Source organism: Vipera berus (assembly GCF_964194415.1).
Source record: "Vipera berus genome assembly, chromosome: 1".
Taxonomy (NCBI): Eukaryota; Metazoa; Chordata; class Lepidosauria; order Squamata; family Viperidae; genus Vipera; species Vipera berus.
Genome location: NC_138202.1, coordinates 169,221,282 through 169,243,241, shown reverse-complemented (window position 1 = coordinate 169,243,241; position 21,960 = coordinate 169,221,282). Strand labels below are relative to the sequence as shown.

The 21,960-nt window shown below is 39.6% G+C and overlaps 1 long non-coding RNA gene across 1 annotated transcript in view; it reads left to right on the top strand.

Annotated features, from left to right (window-relative positions):
* Window positions 1-21,960, top strand: part of LOC308659947 — a 40,300-nt gene that overhangs the window by 2,298 nt on the left and 16,042 nt on the right. Inside the window, exon 2 of the long non-coding RNA XR_014024650.1 lies at window positions 2,810-2,885. This is a non-coding gene — a long non-coding RNA (uncharacterized lncRNA). The remainder of the gene's footprint in view (window positions 1-2,809; window positions 2,886-21,960) is intronic.

The following is a 21,960-nucleotide window of genomic DNA, read 5'->3' as shown; positions in this document are numbered from 1 at the left end:
ATTCCTTTCTACTATCCATCATAGTATCTTTTATAGTATTTTTTTAAAGTATGTCATAATTACTTCTGTCATATGGCATTGATCTAGCATCTTCTTCCAGATGTATTCGGTTTGGCTCCTGTAAATACAGCCCTGTGAGGGGGAGGATGAGTCTTGATTTGCAATGTATCTGGGAGACTCCATGCATAAAAAGATTGCCCCAGGGCAGGGGTCAGCAACCTGAAACAGTGAAAGAGCCACTCGGAACTGGTTCCCTCACAAAAGGAAAAACTGGGAGCCGCAAAAAAATGTGTGTGCATGCGCGTACATGCGTGCATGTGCAGAACAGGGTTTGACTGAAGAGTGGAGCCAAGGCGAGATATGCACCTACCCTGCATATTTGAATTGATTGGTTGAACTTTTTTAGTCCCACTTTTTTTTTTTGGACTGCACATGGCAGAGGACTGGGAGCCGCAGGAGACGGCTGAAAGAGCCGCATGTGGCTCCAGAGCCGCGGGTTGCAGACCTGTGCCCCAGGGCATCAGTAAAGGTTCAACTGGACTAGTTGGAATCAGAGGACTTGAGTTTGGTCTGATCCCTTGTAGCAACATGCAACAATGTTAACTGTGTGTCTTATGGCTTTCAGTTGCTGGCTTTCTTTATACTAATGACTTTTGTTAGCATCTGGTAATAAAGCTATTTTATCAAAAACCACATCCTTGAATCTCTGCCTGTAAGTCTTCTGCTTCCAGATTAAGTCTCATATCAAGTTGCAGTATGATTAAAAATGAAATCAATCTTAATTGATATTTTTTTACCTATTGCTATTTTCAAAACAACAGATTTTAACTGTATATTTGACCCAATAGTTTTGTCAGTTTTCAATTGACAGTTCAGTCAAACTGATGAAGGACTTGTTCTATAGCACCAATAAATGCATCATCAGCAATATTTTTAATTAGCTAGTCACAGATTAGCTTCCTAAGAAAGTAACAGGCTAAAGAATTCAAAAAAGCAAGAGCTGGAACAGCAAATAGTTAAGTGGCTGGGAAGGTGACCAAAAATGTGATCTGTCTTACTCACAGATGGAGAATTATGAAGAAAAACAATACATTGTGCAATGTTCACATTCATTTTGTGTATTATGATTATTTCAGAATACCACCGCTGTTTTCTGCCTTTGGATGAATGAGTGAATATACTGTAGATACAGCCATATGTTCTGGAGAAATATTTACCAGTATACATGCAAAAGTTCTCAGGTTTCTAATTTTCAGCATTAACATTCAGGTAACAAACAATTCCGATCTTTGAGAGTTACAGATATTAATAGACAAGATTGAGCAATCAGTAAAAAATGGGCCAGCAATCTTATTCAGCCCTGAAGTCTGAGGCACCCTATGTTTCAGGTGGCTGGGGTTAGATTCCCCCCACACACACCACCAACTAAAACTGACCACAGAAGAAGGAGAAGAATTGTTGCCAAACATTGCTCCTATCAGTTAGATAGCACATTGCCAAGAACATATCAAAATTCCTGTTATTTTTTAGAATGATTGCAAAACTACAAGAGGTACTTTAACTTTCTACAAGTTTTGCAATGTCTTCTAACCTTCCCACACCAAATGAATTCAAAACAAGAAGGATGGGGGAAAGAGCTGTTCTTTTCCAAACTTTTTGCCAGGCACAAAAAACCAGGTCAACATGTAAAAGTTCCAAATTATTGGTTTATTATTAAGCCTATGCATAGGAATCTTCTCACACTAATGGTTAGCGCCCGGTTAGAACTAGATAAGAGTCAAGGGCATCCAGTGAGGAGTTGACTTTGTTTGTGACTACATAATAGTTCTAAACTGATGCCTCTTTTACTGTCCTCTTGACTCTGTCAGTCCTTCCCATACAGTATACTTCTACACATGCATGGAAAGGAGACATTTGCACGAACCAGAAGTTCTATATGGGCCTCCTTCTACCCTACTCATCCATGAGAGGACAGATGATATTAACAAGATGAGCTATGACCATATTAAGTAATTTATATTTCTCTAGGAAAAAAAGATAATGAACCTTGAGGCTCAAGTGTTATTTTCATTCATCCTTCTGGTCCATTCAAAAGGGTTGGAAAAGAAAAATATGTGAGCAACTAACTGATTATAGAAATGGCCAAGATTTGGGCTCTGTGCCATATTTCAGAGATCTCCAACCTTTTGGGCACCAGGGACCGGTTCTGTGGAGAAAGTTTTTCCGCATACTGGAGAGTGCGTGGTTTTGTGTGCTGCCTGCATCCTGGGGATGGGGCTTTGTTTGTGCAGACCAGTTGCTGGCATGCCTAGCCCAGTACCAGTCCACGGACCGGGGGTTGGGGACCCCTGCCATATTAGACTTCATCTGGGTGATAGGGTGATTGATTGCTGGCATGTATGTCACAAAGTCTGGGAAAAAAGTATTTGGTTGAAGCATGCAAAACTTAATTTGAAGAATTGTAAACTGTATCTCTTAAAAAAATTATATTTCAACTGCATGAGGATACAGCTTAAATAATCAGCTTTTCTTTGGTGATGGGACTTGAGAAACCTCTGTTGGTAAAGTGCTGTAAAGATGTAGATTCAGTGTTGAAAAATCCTTCTTCATCAGGGCCACTAACGTTACTGCTTTCTGCAGTGGGCAAACAAAGAGAAGTCTTTATATTCCAGTCCTTCAAATAACTTGGACTCAAACAGTTAATGGTTTTATTGGCTAAAGTCAGCATTTCAAATCTGACAAGAAATTCATTAATAATACAGCAATTGAAGCAATATAGATGTTATATTAACCAATCTCAATTTCCCAGGAATATTCAGAAGGGTGCATTGTACATCAGCTGAAATTACCAAACCATCTTTAAAGACAATCACACCAAAATAAAGGTAAAGTAACCACGTCAAGCTTAACTCCTGGTGCCTGCATGGATTGACAATAATATAGAAGTCATTTGCCACTGACTTCTTCAAAGTTTTTTTTTTTACTTCTCTATCTAACTTTTTCTATTATTAAGACCTAACCCTTAGGTTAGCTTAGCTTAGCTTCCAAATACAGACAAAATTGACCAAGTGCTCCTGTCAGCTGAAATCCAACCTGTCTTATATAATGGACATTAAAATACTTTGGTGCAAATAGTTGATAAGATTACACCAATCCTGATAGGACTGTAGCTAGTATATTAACATAAGCTGCTAAAAAGTCTCTCCTGGTCAACACTGTTGCTTCAGATGTCATAGTAAATAATCCAGAATTCCTAACTCTGCATTTTGTCTTTCAGTGAGAATAGATTTGTATCTAAGATCAGTTGAAACCTCCATCGCTGTAATATATTAGTAACAACTGGTACAAATCAAATTTCACTTGGTTTATTCTCATCCTTCCTAAAACAACCCTCAAATCTCAATTCAAGAGTTTTGTAGATCAATAAATGAAAATTTGGGGCAATAGTGAATAACACTGCATACTTAACATATCAACACAAATCCCAAATGGCTCTCCACAGCATGTGAATGTTGAAAACCAGGAGACCATGGTGAAGTCAAGATTATGGGCTAAAAAGAAATTGCTGAGACTTATCTTCTGGAAACACTTTTAACTAACTGCAAAAGCATCTGAGAATTTCAGAAGAATTACATACCCTGAATCTAGTCCCATGTAGACTTTCATTACTATTTTAGTCCCAAAAGCAGGCTTGAAACCAGATTGGTTTCTTAACTGAGAACATCCAGAATTCCCCAGTTAAAGGCTACCACAGGCAAGAATGAAGTTAAGAAATTGATCTTTCAGTGGACTTATTATTATAAATGATTCATAACCACTGACTTCCAGTTCCAGGTTGTCCGTGAAATATATTAAAGTTTCTTTTTGTTTTTATTTGACATCACTTGTAGCAACCTTTTACTTATAATTTCAGTTTTTATACTATAAAAATATGTGTATAAGACTATCATCAATTGTCCTGACCTATTTTATTTTTCAGGTCTTTACTAATCACTGAACAGCCCAGAAAATTGTATGCTGTATTTGTGTCATTTTGCTGTTCTAGTCTCAATCCAAACTATCGGAATGCTTTGAAGATGATGCTCCTGTGGATCATCTTCTTCAAAGAATATAGACATGACTCATGGAAAGCATTTGCATTGCTAGAGTTAGATATCTCCTTCAAAATATTTATCCTCCTGCTCTTAAGCCATGTTTCGCTCTCTTTTGCAATATTGTCTAAAGGTCTAGTGCCTTGATTGTTTTATATATGTAATTTTCACTATGATAATTACAGCCCCTTGAGAAATAATTACAATGTCTTGTAGAAGGACCATTTTTCTTCTGTGGAAAAGCCACAAATGAATTGTCTCCCTTGTCAGTCACTCATGGGTTCCTCTGTGAGATAATACAATTATCATGATGTATTTGTTGATCCTTCTGCATAATTCTTCCTAGACTGTAAGCAGTTTCAGCAAGAAGTTGCCTTTCTCTCAATACTCGATAAGAATTCATTCATTTGAATGTTTATGAGTAATAATCGCAACAATCCATGCATTTAATGGAAAACAACAATAATGCAAACATTACCATACCCCAAAGGAAAATAATGAATTGGTTGATTTTCAAGTATGTTCCCTGACTGTCTGTTTTAGAACATTGCTTATAGCTATTAGTTTTATGGAAGTAAATTATAACCCTCCTCTTTTTCACTTCAAAGTTTTAACTAAAAAAGTTTGGCTTAACAATACAGCAAAAATAAAAGGACAAAATTAGATGATCTGACCAAACATAAATGAATTTATATTTATTTGTCAATATTTATATGCTACCGATCTAAACTACTCTTACTTTAAAAGACAGTAAAAAATCCCGACAAACCACTAAAAAGCAGGGAGAATAGGATAAGTTTTATCAGCAAAGTTATTTAAGGATTGCAATCAGTGTTAGGGCATAGAAACATTCTGTTTTTTCCAACTTTAGATGAAGCTCATATATATAGCTGCCTCAGGCAAAGTACAATTTGATGACTTACGCATTCACAGTATTTTTAATTTTTTCATTAGATTTTTTTATCCTCTCTTTATTACTTTATAAGTAACTCAAGGCAATGAACATACCTTGTATTTCTTCCTCCTATTTTCTCCACAGCAACCCTGTGTGGTGAATTCGGTTGAAAGAGAATGACTGGCCCCAAATCACCAGCCAGCTTTCATGGCTAAGGTGGGACTAGAATTCAAAGTCACTTTGTTTCTAGACCAGCATCTTAAGCACTACATCAATCTGGCTCTCAGAAACTGATTGGATAAATATTTGGATCTTATATAGGTAGTGGCTACATACTGGGTAGAGTGGGGAGTAGATAGTGTAAAGGAAGTCACATTATACTCCACTCTACTCTACTACACTACACTACACTACACTACACTACACTACACTACACTACACTACACTACACTACACTACACTACACTCACTTCACTCATTGTAGACACTCATGAGGCTATTTTCCTCTACAATTTTATATATAATTTTTATTAAAGAAACGTTTAACACGATAAAAGCAATACAAATTTTAGAAAAGAAACAAGAAAAACAAAGAAAACTAGTGAATAAGAAAATAGAAAAAGAAATAGAAGTAGAAAAAGAAAGCAAGAAAACATTATAAAGAAGCAGCTTCCAATCTTTTTGACAGCAGTTATACAACATGTTATGTGTTCATGTTTTATCCTCTTTGTCTAAGGTTGTATAATAATTTTCTTCTTCCTCAAGTTACCATTTCTAACATCAGACTTATAAATCACAAGTTCATTATTTCTTTTTTCACCAAAAAAGGCTTTAAGGAGTTTCCAGTCACTAATAAATGCTAATAGTTGATCTTTCTCTGAGCAAACAATTTAATTTCGCCTTCTCTTTCCCCCTACAGTTCTGTGATTCTTTCATTTATACACCCATATGCTTTCACACATTTAGGCAACACACCATCCAGAAGCATCTTGAAATCAGCTGTCTGACTTCCCATTTGGAAATGTTATTTTTATAAATCATAAGAAAAAAAAACAGGAAATCCTTTATGAGCAATGAAGAGAGCACAGTAAGACAGTTGGTTTTCACCCATAAAAGACTGTCGTCCTATTCAGTATTATGCACTACAAAGTACTCTTAAGAGGCACAGGATCATGTGTATAGGCCCCATACTTGTCCAAAGTGGTCCCATCCATGAGTCTTCAACCCTCTGGATCCAACAGAACGGACTGAAACAGTTTCTATCACGTTCCTCTGAACACTTGAGAGTTCTCCTTTATCAACTTCATTGATAACATCTGAAATTCTCTTGTTCCAGGAGGACACAGGTCAAACCCCCTCTGCATGAGAAGAGTGGGGATTTGAGAAAACAGGTGAAATATTCCATTTCAGTGCATAATAATAATAATAATAATAATAATAATAATAATAATAATAATAATAATAATAATAATAATAATAAAAAGTTGGAAGGGACCTTGGAGGTCATCTAGTCCAACCCCCTGCTCAGGCAGGAAACCTTATACCATTTCAGGCAAATGGCTGTCCAGTCTCTTCTTAAAAACCTCCAGTGTTGGAGCATTCACCACCTCTGGAGGCAGGTTGTTCCACTGGTTAATTGTTCTGTCAGGAAGTTTCTCCTTAGTTCTAGGTTGCTTCTCTCCTTGATTAGTTTCCATCCATTGCTTCTTGTCCTGCTTTCAGGTGCTTTGGAGAATAGCTTGACTCCCTCTTCTTTGTGGCAGCCCCTGAGATATTGGAACACTGCTATCATGTCACCCCTCATCCTTCTCTTCATTAAACTACACATACCCAATTCCAGCAACCGTTCCCTATATGTTTTAGCCTCCAGCTTTATTCAGTTCAACCTTTTGACGTCTGCATACAGCAAGTTTTTTCTCCTTATTGGTCTCTCCTAAAGGCTAAATCTGCCTTGCAACTGACACATGTGGAACCATGGAAGCAGCAGAGAGAAGAAAACTGGACTTCGTTTCTGAATGACTTCTCACTCCCGTCCCCAAAAATTTACCCAAACAGGATTTAGGCTTTGTGTTATGTATCCAGTTGCAGGCATCTGCATAGCAACAGCCACTAGGGGGCGTTGGCCTGGACGGTTTTGGTGGGAAACCTAGTTTCGGTGGGAAACCTAGGGCCAACCCCATTGGCTGGCCGCCTCCCTGGCCGGGTATATAAGGAGGCCAGGCAGCCCTTGTTCCTCAGTACGCACCCCACACAATAAAGAGCTGAACACGTACTCCAGCTGGCGTCTCTTCCTTGCGTCGGACCCACTACATTATACTTTGATTGGGCAATCATTTCAGCAACCCATATAGTTGATTAATCTTAAATCTTGTTAGCCATGTTATTTATAAAGGCTGTACCGGGTTTTGGGATTGTTCAGTATTATTTACTCCAGAGCTCTGAATATTTGACTATAATATTCATACTATCATTCAAGAGCAGATCTGACTTGCTGATATTGTCCATTACTAAATAGACTCAAGTTATAATTTGAGGAATCCAAAAAGAATAACAACAACACTTATAAGATTGGAACCTGTTTATGTAAAACAATCCACTAAATTAGCCTCACATAAAAAGATGGGCAGCTGCAAATTATTTTGCTGGCATTTCTGGTGTTTGGGTGATTCTTCTATAATGAATCTTCTCTTAATTGATACTTTTTACTGCAAGGTGTTTGAGGGTGTTGTCTACCTAAGACATAAAATAGGTCATAAACCCTGATGATGTTTTGTTGAATGCAAAATTATAAGGCTGGCTTCTTAATCATCTTGAAGTACTTCGTTTACTGAAAGAGAGATGTGTTACTGTGTGGTTTGATGTTTAAATAAAAACCTTTCTTTTGTTTATAGGATAGACTGATGAAATTGAGGATTTAGCCAGATTTCTGCAAGACTTACATATTATTGCTGCCCATTTTCAGATATTATAGAATAGAACTGAAGCAGACAAATAGGTCATGCCATATGTGCACTGTAGTTTTTCAGATTTCCAGGTCAAATTTCTGAGATGGTCTGAAAAAGCCATCTCCGAAAAGTTAAGCGATTCTCTTTCAATTCAATTTCATATGCTTCATTGAGTAGAAGAGCTGACTCTTAAATACTAGGTGCTGAGGAGCATGGCAGGAAAAATGAATATTGTACTTATTACTGCTCCTGGGTTGTCCAATGGTATTTTGAGACAGTAGTGTAGAAAACAGGATGCTGAATGCTAAAGAGGCCTTTGGTCTATGCAGTGGTAGGATTCAAATATGTGAACAACCAGTTCTCTGTGTGGATGTCACTTCCGGAAGTCCATTCTGGGCCTGGGCAACAAAAAATCAGCTACCGGTTCTACCGAACTGGTGCGAACTGGTGGAGTCCCACGACTGAGTCTATGCCAGCATAGTCACAGTAAGTTTCATTAGAATTATGCTTTGTTAGACTGAATACAGAAATATGCAAACCAACTGGTATTTTTGTCTTTCTTGTGCTCTTGGTCAATACAATTAATATGTGCACTAAAAGCCAGTTGAGGAGTTACGGAGTATGTGCAAAAAAATAAAAAAGAATCAATAATCTGTAATGGCTTGGCTAACCTATTCATCCAAACATATTCAGAAGTTTGTCTGAAGTTCATCATCAAACCTTGTAAAAGTGAATCTTATGTGCTTTGAACTAGTAGTTGCACTAGCTATTTCTCCATCTGATGAATCCTGCTTTCTACTGAAGTTTCTCCTTCTGCTTTTCCTATTTTAATGATCTGGCTAACCAGAAATTCCCTTTCCCAATTAAATAAATTGGAGTCCAGCTCATATCTCATAGCGGGAGCTGGTGTTAATCAGGATTATGTGGAAGATGTATGGCAATCTTCTCCAATGTCCCAAAAGTATCAAACCAATTCCCATAGTCTTCCATTTATTGCTACATGGTGTGAATCATTCATACATATTATTACTGTTCAGGAAAGTATGTCTTACTTCCATAAGAGAAGTAACCTTTGAAACTTGAAGCAATTGTTCTCATTACACATAGAGTGCCATTTCATTTCAGTCGCTTTTAATTTTACCAGAATGTTTAAAGCCCAAAGAGCCAAAAGTAGAAGCATATTTTTTTCTTAAAAGTACTGTTGATTTAGGATGATCCAAAGCATATATTCTAATACTAATGAGTAGCCTTAACAACATTTCAGAAGTTGTAGATGTAGCTGATGCATACTCGCCAAACTGTAAAATGTCGCAATTTTATGTAATTTAAATTCCATACACAATGACCTGGAAACTTGAGTGACATAAGTTTGTTCCAAAGTATTAATATTTCTAATTGTCTGTAACATTTTTTTGAAACAAATTACCGCACAGTATTTTCAAAATGAGAATAACCCAAACTCTAAATTTATCATGTGGATAAGGGTTAAAATTACAGGTAATCCTTGAGTTACAACAGTTCACTTAGCGCCCATTCAAAGTTATGACATAACCCCCCCAAGTACTTATAACACAGTCCCAACGTTACGAATGTTGTAGCACCCTTATGAATGACTGCAGAGGTACTGCAACATTTGCCCTGCCTATTCTCCTCCCCCCCCAGGCTGGGTCTCCACAGGCACTGGGCCTGTGGATACTTACCTTGCAAAGGTGTAGCAAGGCTTTGGTTTAATGGCCTGCTTCGATGCATTCGCAGAGAATGGAGGCCTAAAGTACTGCAAGATCATGCGAGATCAGTAGCGTGAGATGTTGTGCGCTACTGATCTTGCGTTATCTCATGGTACTTTAGGCCTCTGTTCTCTGCAAACAGAGGCCTGCTTGAGATCTGCAGCAAAAGACTTTATAAATGGAGGGAAGGCCTGAAGCACCGAAGCCTTCACGTCATTTGCATAGCCTTTTACCATCTTTGCAAAAAGCCTTTGCTGTCAAGAATGGAGGCCAGGAGGGGCACACGCTTCCCTCTGGGCCTTCATTCATGGCGGAAAAGGCCTTGAGGAAAGGCCTTTGCTGCTGTAAGTAAACAGAGGCCCGGAGAGACATGTGCGCCCCTCTCAGGCTCTGTTCTCGGTGGCAAAAGTTTTTTGCAAAGATGACCGGAGCTTATAGGGATGCAATCTCTCATCCCTGCAGGCCTTGGCAAGCCTTTGTTCAAAGCAAAACCGTGGTAGAGAGGCTGGAGAGGAGACAGTTTCCTTGATCATTGAGAGTTACGTAATATAAGTGACCCAGTAGGGCAAGATGCGGGGAGGGGGAAGCATGAGATATCTCTGTGGGTCGGGGAAGGCCTTGGGTAGTCAGAAGCACTAGACTCCTCATGACCTTCCCCACCCTGAGATACCTCGTGCGCTTAACGACCCACACATTTGATTAGCGAAAGCATGGGCGAAAGCAGGGAGTGATCACGTTCAAGTTACGTAATTCACTCCTACAAATCCTTAGATTACAAATGTAATTCGCAGGCTCCATTACATTCATAACTCAAGGATTACCTGTATACATTTACCCCTAGCTCTTCCAAATCAGTCTTTTGTGAGAGAAGAAAAAAACCCAATTTAGAGTGACATCATCAGTTCAACCTCCACCCCTGCCCTCCTCCACACCCTGTGGCTGCCGCAGCATTGCCTGCCCAAACTTAGCAGGTTAGATTGGGAATCATTATTTTCAATATAGGAGCATATAAATGTTTGCCCATTGGCACATCATGCACAGTTTCATTTCCATTCTCTAAATGAATTTTGAGTTGGGCCAGCTCTATAGCAAGTATAATGATGAACAAATCGAATTTATGTTTAGTTTAAAGAGATGATAACCTGTTTTAACAACTGGTGAAGGGCGGAGTAATATATATAACAAAGTAGGCAGGTATTTCAGACAGAGAGAGAGAGAGAGAGAGAGAGAGAGTTCGAGAGTTCAAACTGGGCAAGATTCCACCTCCAGTTATATTTAAGCTTAGACTGCTTGCCAAGAGCAAGAGAACCAGGAAGCTGAACTTTGCTCTACTTTGAGTCTGAAAAATAAGACAAGACCAGAAAGCTTTTGAGATCTTCTGAGCATATGTTTTTTGGGAGGAGGGTGGATTTCCCTCATTATGCAGATAGCTAGTGAGTGGGCTGAAGGAGCTTATCTGCTGGCTACACTCCAAACTTCCATTCCTCTCCAGCACACAGAGACTCTGAGGCATTCATATGCTCTCTGCATGGCCTGTCTGATAGATACAGGGTCCTGAACTCATTACTGTCATGAAAAATAATTCATATTTTTTATTAAATTATTCCCATCATGGAAGGCCATGCATTTTTCTCTGCTATTCAGATGGTCTCTGTAATCCATGGCATAAGGACTCCCGTTCTGAAGGACACAAGGGTAATCAAATCATAATAATGAACAACTCAGTTCTCTGTTCTTTTCTCCCACATACACTTCCTTGGTTATGTTTGTCAGTATCCTACAGCAGATGAGATTGAGAAGTTATTTATTAACTTAAGAAGGCTTCAGTTTGGGAACCATTGCTATTTGAAGAAATAAAAACTCACTTCCCCATTCTTCTCACATGCTCTCGCTTTTTTATTTCTGAATCAAATCTGGCAAATTTCTTAAAGTGAACTCATTTGTTGTTATTCATGGGCAGACTATTTTTTCTTAGTCAATGTCTATTTATTGGAATCATGTCACAGAAATGGGATGTAAAAATATTGATATTCTGATTTCCTTTATAGCTAAGGTGTGGTTAATTTGTACAATGTGACTCTGCATAATCCATTCAGTGATGGCAAATCTATGACATGTATGTCAGAGGTGACATGCTGTGGCGTTTTGGGGACATGCCAGGATTTACTGACCCATGACAATTATTTTTGAAAACATGTCCTACTCTCATGTGATTTTCTTTTTCCCCCCATGTCGATCCTTTTTGTTAATTTATGATACAAAATACAAAAATACAAAAGCAAATAATAGGAAAAATAGGGGCGGGAAAAGAGAAGAGGAAAATGTAGAGAAGAAGGGAAAAAGAAAGAAAAGGCATTGACTTCCAACTCCCTTTGGTGCAGTAGAATAAGAAATAACATCGAACCTCAACTTCTTACTTTTACATAAGAGTATAAACTAGCCACTTCTACAACAACAGATCTATCTAATCAGTAAAACTCAAAATCAAGGGTTCATTTTTCTTCCACCTCAAGCACAAAGTCCAGAAGTGGTTTCCAAATTGAAACAAAAACACGAGTTTTTTTCTTTTATCCAAGCAGTTAATTTAGCCATCTCTGCTAACTCCATCAGCTTTTTCAACCATTTGTCCATTGTGGGGATTGAAATGTCCTTCCATTTTTGTGCATAAAGTAATCTTGCTGCTGTCAACATATATAACATCAAAGTTCCAATTTTTCCCCCAAGTCTTTTTCCATTAACCCCCACCCTCTGTAATGTATTGGGCTTGCTTTGTTAAGGGAATACCATGTGGCAGTTGCTGGAGGGCTGTTTGAGCAGGGAAACTGGCTAACGGCTCCCAGCTCCTCAGACAACCGTCTCCAGCGCTGCTATTGGTTGCCCCTAGGGCGGCAATAGGTTGCTTCAAACCTATTGGCTGCCACCTAGGGGCCAGGTTATAAATTGCTGCATCTGCAGCTCTGTTCTCTAGTTCAGATCCTGCATGCAATAAACAATGATCTTTGCTGAACTCACTTGCCTCGTCTTCATTCCTGTGCAACGAACCCAGTACACAACACCCCCCCCCCCAAATTTCTGGTTTTATATTTACATTCACTTTAAGAATCTTCTGTATTAGAATATGAATTGTACTCCAATATTTCTTGTCTGCCATAAATGATAAAAAATCCCTTCTTTATGTTTGCATTTCCAACATTCATTTGAAATACCTTTATACGTTCTCAATAACTTATCTGGTGTTAAATACCAATGATATATCCTCTTATAAAAATGTTCTTTTAAATTGTAATTTAATGTAAATTTTAAACCTTTCGTCCACATATTTTCCCACTGTTCAGGCTTTACCTTATATACAAATTTACCTTATATCTTATTCCTTACCCACTGAATCATACATTGCTTTACATATTCTCTTTCCCAATTCAAATTCAGCAACGGTTCATACACATTAGCAATTCTCACATGATTTTCAAAGGTTACAGAAGCTGTGCAAAAATGGGCTGTGCTCTTGCACGGCATCCAGAACACCCCCCCCCCAATATTTCACAAGAACAGAGTGTGATCTTATGCAATTTTTGGAGACTGCAAAGACTAAGAAGAGCATTCTCTGAAGCTACCTGAAGAACAAAGGCTTTGTGTGACTTGGAGCAGCATTGGGTGGGCTGCAGACACAGAACACTGCCTGAAGGTGAGCAGTGTCAGATCCTAGGGAGCACTGGTCTGTGGGGGCAATTGCACTGTTCCCCAAGGCTTACACCTGTTGTATAATGGTGCAATGTGGCCTTTTAGAGTGGCAATGGTGGCATTAGAGCTGAAGTCAAAGGGTGGGCCTCTACTTCAGGCCCAGGTTTGGGGCTGTTACCAAGTGCCACGATTTAGAGTGGCCTAGATGAAGGGGGAGTTTTTCTTTTGTTCAGGGATGAAGGCAGGATGACACTCCAACGAAGTTAAGCATTTTCTGAATTTTTGAACCGTTATGTCCAAAATGTTCATGTCTAGCTTAAGAAATTGCCTTGCTGGGTCTACCTGAGAATTCTGGGACTTGTAGTTCACCATACCTGAAAAGTGCCTGGAAGACTAAATTGCCAGAATTTCTGAAAGCGGGGTTAGTACCATGCAAATTGAGAACACATCTTCAGGTTACTACGTTTCTGGCATAGTCACTGAAATTCATTCTTTTCAGCATATATTTGTTTAAAATAGTTTTTATGAATATTTTTAACTTTAACTATGACAAGCTTCTCCAATCTTACTCCCATATCTGCACAATAATACACATGAAGTGCGGCATTATCTGGACTAGGTCATTATTGATGTGTTGTGGATTTTTTTGCCAGTTGATAAATTAATGCATGTTATGCATTCTGAGAAAAATATTTCCCTCTAACTTGGATATTTAAACTTGGGGGCTCTTTATGATGGATTTTTTCCTGTTAATATTGCTTACTGCTGATTGTTGTTTTTATCTTGGTTGTTTCTTGTATGCCAGTCAGAATCATGCTGTTTGAGTTGGATGGTCCTATAAATTCTTGAATAAAAAAATGAGAGAGAATTCATGTTTATAGATCTGTGGAATCTGTAACTGAAATATAAAACCTGCCTTGCATTCAGTTTTAAAATGGCTTTGTGCAGTATTCTGCAGTTGCAAGGTCAAGATACGGTTAAAAGGCTCAAGATACAGCTTCCAATGTCACCTTATAGGAGAGATAGGTGGCATAAAAATTTAATAAATAAAAATAAAATAAAAATTTATTTATTTATTTATTTATTTAATTAGTTTTCTATACCACCCTATTCCCGAAGGACTCAGGGCGGTTTACAGGGCAATATTTAAAAGACAATATAAATTAAGATAAAAATAGAATTAAAAAGAATTAAATTAATAATAGCCCAACAATAAAACAATGTTAAAATTTAAAACTAAAACCCCCCTCAGTCCAGGCCGGATAAATCAAAAAGCCAGGTTTTCAGGTCCCGTCGAAATGAGCGCAGGTCGGGGGCAGTCCGGAGTTCCACAGGTAAATCATTCCAAAGGGTAGGTGCGTCCACAGAGAATGCCCTCCCTCTGGGAATCACCCGCCGGCATTCCCTGACCGGCGGCACCCTAAGGAGGCCCTCCCTATGGGAGCGCACAGGACAATGGGAAGTTGATGCTGGCAGCAGGTGTTCCCTCAAATATCCCGGACCCAAGCCATTTAGGGCTTTATAGGTCATCACCAGCACCTTGAATCTCACCCGGAGGGCAACTGGAAGCCAATGCAGCTCACGGAGAAGAGATGTTACACGGGAGTATCGAGAGACTCCCATCACAACTCGCACGGCCACATTCTGCACCAGCTGAAGCCTCCGAGTGGTCCTCAAGGGCAGCCCCATGTAGAGAGCGTTGCAGTAGTCTAACCGGGAGGTCACGAGCGCATGAGTGACTATGCGTAGGGCATCTCGGTTCAAATAGGGGCACAACTGGTGCACCAGGCGAACCTGGGCAAAAGCCCCCCTGGTCACGGCTCCTATATGATCTTCCAAACTGAGCCGTGAATCCAGGAGAACACCCAAGTTGCGAGCCCTATCAACGGGGGGGGGTAACATCTCACCCCCCCATAGTTAACGATGGACAAAACTGGTTCTCCCGAGATGCTGGTATGCACAGCCACTCAGTCTTGGTGGGATTGAGTCAAAGCCTGTTTCTCCCCATCCAAACCCGGACCACCTCCAGGCAACGGGACATCACGTCGAGGGCATCACTGGGTTGGTTCGGCTTGGAAAGAAAAAGCTGGGTATCATCAGCATACTGATGATACCCCACCCCGAAACCACGAATGAGCTCACCCAGCGGCTTCATATAGATGTTGAACAAGAGGGGAGAGAGAACCGACCCCTGAGGAACTCCACAAACGAGAGGCCTTGGGGTGGACCTCTGCCCTCCCGTCAACACCGACTGCGAGCGGCCCAGGAGGTAGGAGGAGAACCACTGTAAAACAGTGCCCCCCACTCCCAACCCCCTGAGACGTCGCAGTAGGATACCATGGTCGATGGTATCAAAAGCCGCTGAGAGATCTAACAGTACTAGGACTGAGGAACATCCCCTGTCCCGAGCCCGCCAGAGATCATTCACCAGCGTGACCAATGCCGTCTCCGTGCTGTACCCGGGCCTGAAGCCCGATTGGTACGGGTCTAGATAATCAGTTTCCTCCAGGAACAAAGGAAGCTGATGCGCCACCACGCTCTCAACAACCTTCGCTAAAAAGCGAAGGTTGGAGACCGGACGATAGTTATTTAAAATAGCCGGGCATGTATCAAAGCCAGTTCTGTTTGTGCTTTATCCAGCAAATTCTCCTCTCCTGTCCAGCATAACATGCATTAGAGCAGATGTTCTTCAACACTGAGGAATAACCATTGATTTATTTATTAAATTTATATGCTGCCCATCTCACTATCAAAACTGACTGTGGACTTTTTTTAGGAAGTACCAGCAGCAGTAATAAAAGGACAACAAAGTAAAGATGAGAAAGTCCTAACATCCCATTTTGTCTTAAAAGTGCTTGCAGAGGTCAATCCTCTCATAAGCAAATGTAGTTCCTGTTAAGATGTATGGTTTTATTAAGTAACTGAGCACAACACAAACAATTTACTATATTACAATGTTATAGACTCTAGATTAATGGGTGGAAGGATAGTCTAGGACAGGGGTATCAAACTACCGGCCTGCAGGCTGGATGTGTCGCACAGAAGCTGTGCCCACCCCATTCCCAGCAATAGCAAAACCGTCCTGATATGTTGTGCGGCATCACGTGATGTTGCAAGTTTGACATGTCTGGTCTAGGAGCTGTGTGATATCTATTTTGTACCTTTGAGTCAATGTTGATTTCTGGCAATTCCTTGGACCAGTCCTTGCAGTTTTCTTGGCAAGATTTTCAGAAGTGGTTTGCCCTTGGTTTTTTTCTTCCTATGGCTGAGAGGGAGTGACTGACCCAAGGTTATCCAGCAGATAACCTAAAACTAGAACTCACAATCTCCTTGGTTTTTTTTCTGGAGCCTTTAATCAGTACACCAAACTGGCTTTCATGTATAGACAAATGACCTTATAATTTGGTGGTGAACAAAATTATGCCATGATGGGAAAAAATATTAGTATTCTCTTCCAGGAACAGTTTTATAGGGACACGGTGGCTCAGTGGGTTAGGACGCTGAGCTTGTTGATCAGAAGGTCGGCATCTTGGCAGGTCGAATCCCAAGTGCCGTGTAACAGAGTGAGCACCTGTTACTCGTCCCAGCTTCTGCCAACTTAGCAGTTCGAAAGCACGTAAAAATGCAAGTAGAAAAATAGGGACCACTACGGTGGGAAGGTAACAGAGTTCCGTGCGCCTTTGGTGTCTAGTCATGCCAGCCACATGACCACGGAGATGTCCTTGGACAAGCGCTGGCTCTTCGGCTTTGAAACGGAGATGAGCACCGGCCCCTAGAGTCGGAAATGACTAGCACGCATGTGTGGGGGAACCTTTACCTTTACCTTTAACAGTTTTATTCAATAGAATGCAACTCAAGGAAGTGCCGCACTATCAAGGGCAACTGTTTGGCAGCTGTAAAATAAAGGATATATTGGGATGGGGAACTCCTCTTGTGTGTATAGAGAAACTTTACTTGTCCTTCTTTGAACCTTGCCTTATCTTCTCCAGATCAGCTGAATGAGAAACAAACATTTGTCAGCAATTTTGCAAGGATGGAAAGAACATGGCAATCATTATGTTCAATGCCCCGAAAGAGGTAGTTTCATAAAGCAAAAGGTTATGGAAATGCTTCACAAGGGTGAAATCAATACATTTTCCCAGCTTTTCACTTCTGACCAGCATGTGATGGAACATCCAGGGTGTGCACTTTTATTGACAGCATGATGGCAAGCTTCTTGATTGCCTTGACTTCTCAACACATTTCTCTCTCTCTCTCTCTCTCTCTCTATATATATATATATATATATATGTATATGTATATGTATATGTATATGTATATGTATATGTATATGTGTATATATGTATATATGTATATATGTATATATGTATATATGTATATATGTATATATGTATATGTATATGTGTATGTGTATGTGTATGTATGTATGTATGTATGTATGTATGTGTATATGTATATGTATATATCCATATAAAATAATTGCTCTTTCATTATTTGTTGGAACCAAACTAGAAAGTAAATCTACATAGGCCATGGAGGTTTCAAAGAGAATGGATGAGAATGACTTTCTCCCTTCTTTGCCAATGATCAAGATTAAAAGTTGCCACAAAACCAAAGTGGAATTCTTGGGGCTTGCTCTCCCTTTCACCTCTAATTTATTCTTCATAGATACCTCCTGTCAATATCAAGTACATCTTCAGAGCAGATCTGGGGAGAGTCAGAGGTCCAAATGAGTTCAAAGATTTTTTCAACTTTAGACACTTTAGTGGTTTTGACTACAGTATGATTGCTGTCAGCACCAGCATAGGTAGCTAGCAATCAAAGGAATAGAAGCTATATGACAACACAATGAGGAAGGCTAGGATGAAGAAAATGCTTTTTCTGCTCTCTGGTTATCTGTCTTTAGATATGGGTCACTCTTAACCAGATTTCCCAATCTTGACTATTTTAAGATGTGTGGATTTCAATTCCCAGATTTCCTCAAGTAGCAATGGCTGGGGAATTCGGGGAATTCCACATATCTTAAAGTGACCAAGATTGAGAAATACTTTTCTTAATGTCTCTCTCTTTCTCTCTCTTCTCTTATAAAGCTGCCCATCTCACAATTCTTACAACAAAATGAAAACTTCTATTTGTGTTTATGGAAAATATTGAAAGATAATTAATGTGTACATTGAAGATGACTAGAATTTACAACTTGATTAATTCAGTTTTTCCATGTACTGATTTATTTTTTTATTCAACTCTTTTTAAAATCTTCCATAAACTTACTAGGTTTTTTTACTTCTTAAGATTCCTATCAAACTTTTATATATCCTAGTCAAGGAACATCTCTCTCTCTGTCTCTCTCTTTTCAGCCATTTTGAGTAATTGCAGATGAAAAAAGCTCTAGGGACTACTAGACACAGGTTGAAGGAGCAGTTGCTCTTAGTGCTTTACTTCTTGGTGTAGGTGAAAACAATTCTGGGTCCTCTGTACTTCTAAAGAACCAATCAGAACTTATAAGGTAAAGCCCTAATAATCTGTTATCCACAGACTGAAAACTCTGCTTAGCTGCTTAACCAACATGAGAACCGCTACCCTTGTTGGGAATTTTGTGACTTGCAAATTCAGTGTCTGGAAGGCACTAAACTGAGAAAGACTGATAAAAAAACCCTGCAGGCATATTATGTATTGAGCATTCTATTTTAGCACAATCATCCAGTCCATTAGAAAACAGGTCTGTGCTTTTACATCTGACACAAAGCGATAGCTGTATCCCGTGAATGGAGATAAGACATAAGGAGAGAACTGTGCCAGCAATTAGGCAGAGGCAAATCAGGCAATTCTGAGGCTGCTTCTTTTGGTTGTTCAAACTTTTGCTGACTAGAAGATTGCTGAGTCACATTATGAGTTGTGCAAGAGAGCAAAGCAAATCGTAAAAATAACACAAAACATTTTGGTCTAATTGTTAACCCCAGAACACATTGCTATTGTATGAATATTTTACAGGAAATATATGTTAAATTGCAATAAAATATGGGTGTGTTGTGCACAAGTAGTTAACAGCAGAAGAGGTCTGCTGGCTAAAACCAATGGCTCATCTAGTTCAGCATTATATTCTCAAAATGACCAAACTGATTGCATTGGATCAATGAATGAAATAATACTTTCCCAACTATGTGGCTGAGATATTGATAATCATATGTACGACTGCCCTTGTTATTATAGGTTGGGGTGTCATAATTCGGTAATAGAATGAAGATGCACCATGGACATATTGTGTCTCACCTTTATTGAGGTAGCTGCTTCATTCTCTGAAAGTGGCATGTGAAGTAAGCTATATCTTCCCTGGATTTATTTAACCTACACCAGGGATCTTCAAACTTGGTCCTTTTATGACTTGTGGACTTCAACTCCCAGAATTCCTCAGCCAGGCACACTGGCTGAGGAATTCTGGAAGTTGAAGTCCACAAGTCATAAAAAGGCCCAGTTTGAAGACCCCTGATCTACACTAAGCTTGCCCACTATAAATAATGGCTCAACAACTCAGTGCATAATACTGTATTATTGTTATGTGATACAAATTATAGTATTACTAGAGATGGGAATAGGTTTCCCCATTCATTTTTTTTTCCATGTGAAAAAGGTATATCTCACTACCATTTTCCTCTTTGCTTATACTATTTTTATAATAGTCAAGGACATAATTCTGCTATTATTGACCTTATTTTTGAGAAAATAAAATTTCCAATATGCCCTAGGCTTTCCCACATAAAAATTTAGATTTATCCCTGATATAGATTAGATCTCTGGATGAAAGAAAAGGCTCTTCTACACCCAACTGCAGAAGTACCTTCTCACTTGTTGATTTCACAACATTGCGTTGAGTCTATTTTTGGTTCAATGTCTCTAGGATCGTACAGAAGACAGTCTTACTCTCTACAGTATGAGGGCTGCAAAGCTTTTGTATGTACTGTATGTACCCTTATCAGGCTCTTGTTATCTCCTGTTTTTTGGGCTTAAACCAGCTTCTCTCTTCACGTATGTTCTAGATCAGGGGTGTCAAACTCAATTTCATTGAGGGCCGCATCAGCATTGCGGTTGCCCTCAGGGGGCCGGGTGGGTATGGTCTGGGTGGGCATGGCCTACTGGGTGGGCGTGGCTAGAGTGTGTATGGCCTACTGGGTGGGCATGGCCAGCTCTACATCATTCGCATCAAGGGTGCCTATGGGGGCCTGGGCAGGAGTAGGACAGTTCTGAGGGTCTCTGGCAGAAGGAGGGTCTCTCGGCCAGGGCCAAGGCAGTGGGGGCTGTTCCCTCACTGTTTCCAGGATGGCTTCGTGGGCCACATGAAACCACTTAGTGGGCCGGATCTGGCTCCCGGGCCTTGTGTTTGACATGTCTGTTCTAGATCTTTTAAACACAATAGAAGAATAGTGACTTTGTGGTTTTGTACCTGCCCTTCTAGGGAAGATCTCTGTCCCCTTATAAGAATTGCTTTTGGGGGAAAAGAAATGATGCAGCAAGGTGCAAAACATAAAAACCTAAGACGTGGCAGGCAGGATCTGGGGTGGGGACCTGATTCAGGGATGTGCTTTGTGTTCTCTTAATATCTCTTGGCTATTCTCAGGGTCCTGAGATCTTGCGGCAGTTGAGATAATGATAAGTTGGCTTCAAATCCTTCTGGAAAGGTTGGGAAGTGAAAACGTGGCAGTGTCAAAGAAAGAGAGACATTTGACCATGCAAATGTTATACCATTTCTCATTTGTATTCTGTCAAAATTGTGTCCCAGTAGTGACCTCTGGGCTTTGTGTTGGTTCAGGTGAGTCCAGGGCACTTTGTGCTGTAAACCCACATTGATTGATATTTTTACTCTAACAGCTGAGCAAACATAGGCATGGATATTTGCCCACAGCCCAGTTTCTGTTGCTTAACCAAAAACAGTAACATGGTTTTACAGAGATGCCAGTTGGCTAAGGTACTTAAAACTTAGAAAGATGGAAGGCCTTTTTTTTAGCAGTAAGTGTTCACAAAACAATTTCTTTACATTTCTGGAAGCTGCATTAATGTCAACAGGCCGGGGGACCATGAATGGAAATGCCACTGATCAAATGGTTGATTTGATTGTGTTGATATATAGTTATGGGGGGGGAGGGTGAATTTTTATGAGTTTTTATTTTGTGGATTTTTGTAAGTCTGGAATCACCTGTGTATAAATAATTAATGAAATAAATAAACCTAAAACATTTTATTGCGTTCAATTAGCAAAGCATTAACATACTCAAAAAGCAACAGGAAAACCCCCCCAATATTTATAGACAGGATATAAAAATCAAGAGAAATAGTAAAATGGCTGATTTCCCTTTGAAACTATGAATGGCAGAAATGATTAAGATCTGTCTCCAGTATGCCTTATATAGCGTCACTAGGAGACTATAGGACAATGAGCATGGGAAAGAAATCTTCTCTCCAAGCCATCTTGCTAGAGACTTGTAGGTTCCTCAGGAATCACTTCATTGTTTTGATATGGAACTGCTAGGGTTGCAATGAAGCTATGAAGTTCATTCCCGCTCACCTTTTCCTATATCATAAAAAAAAAAGTTGGTGGGAAAGAAACCCTTTTCTTGTCTTTCCAGACT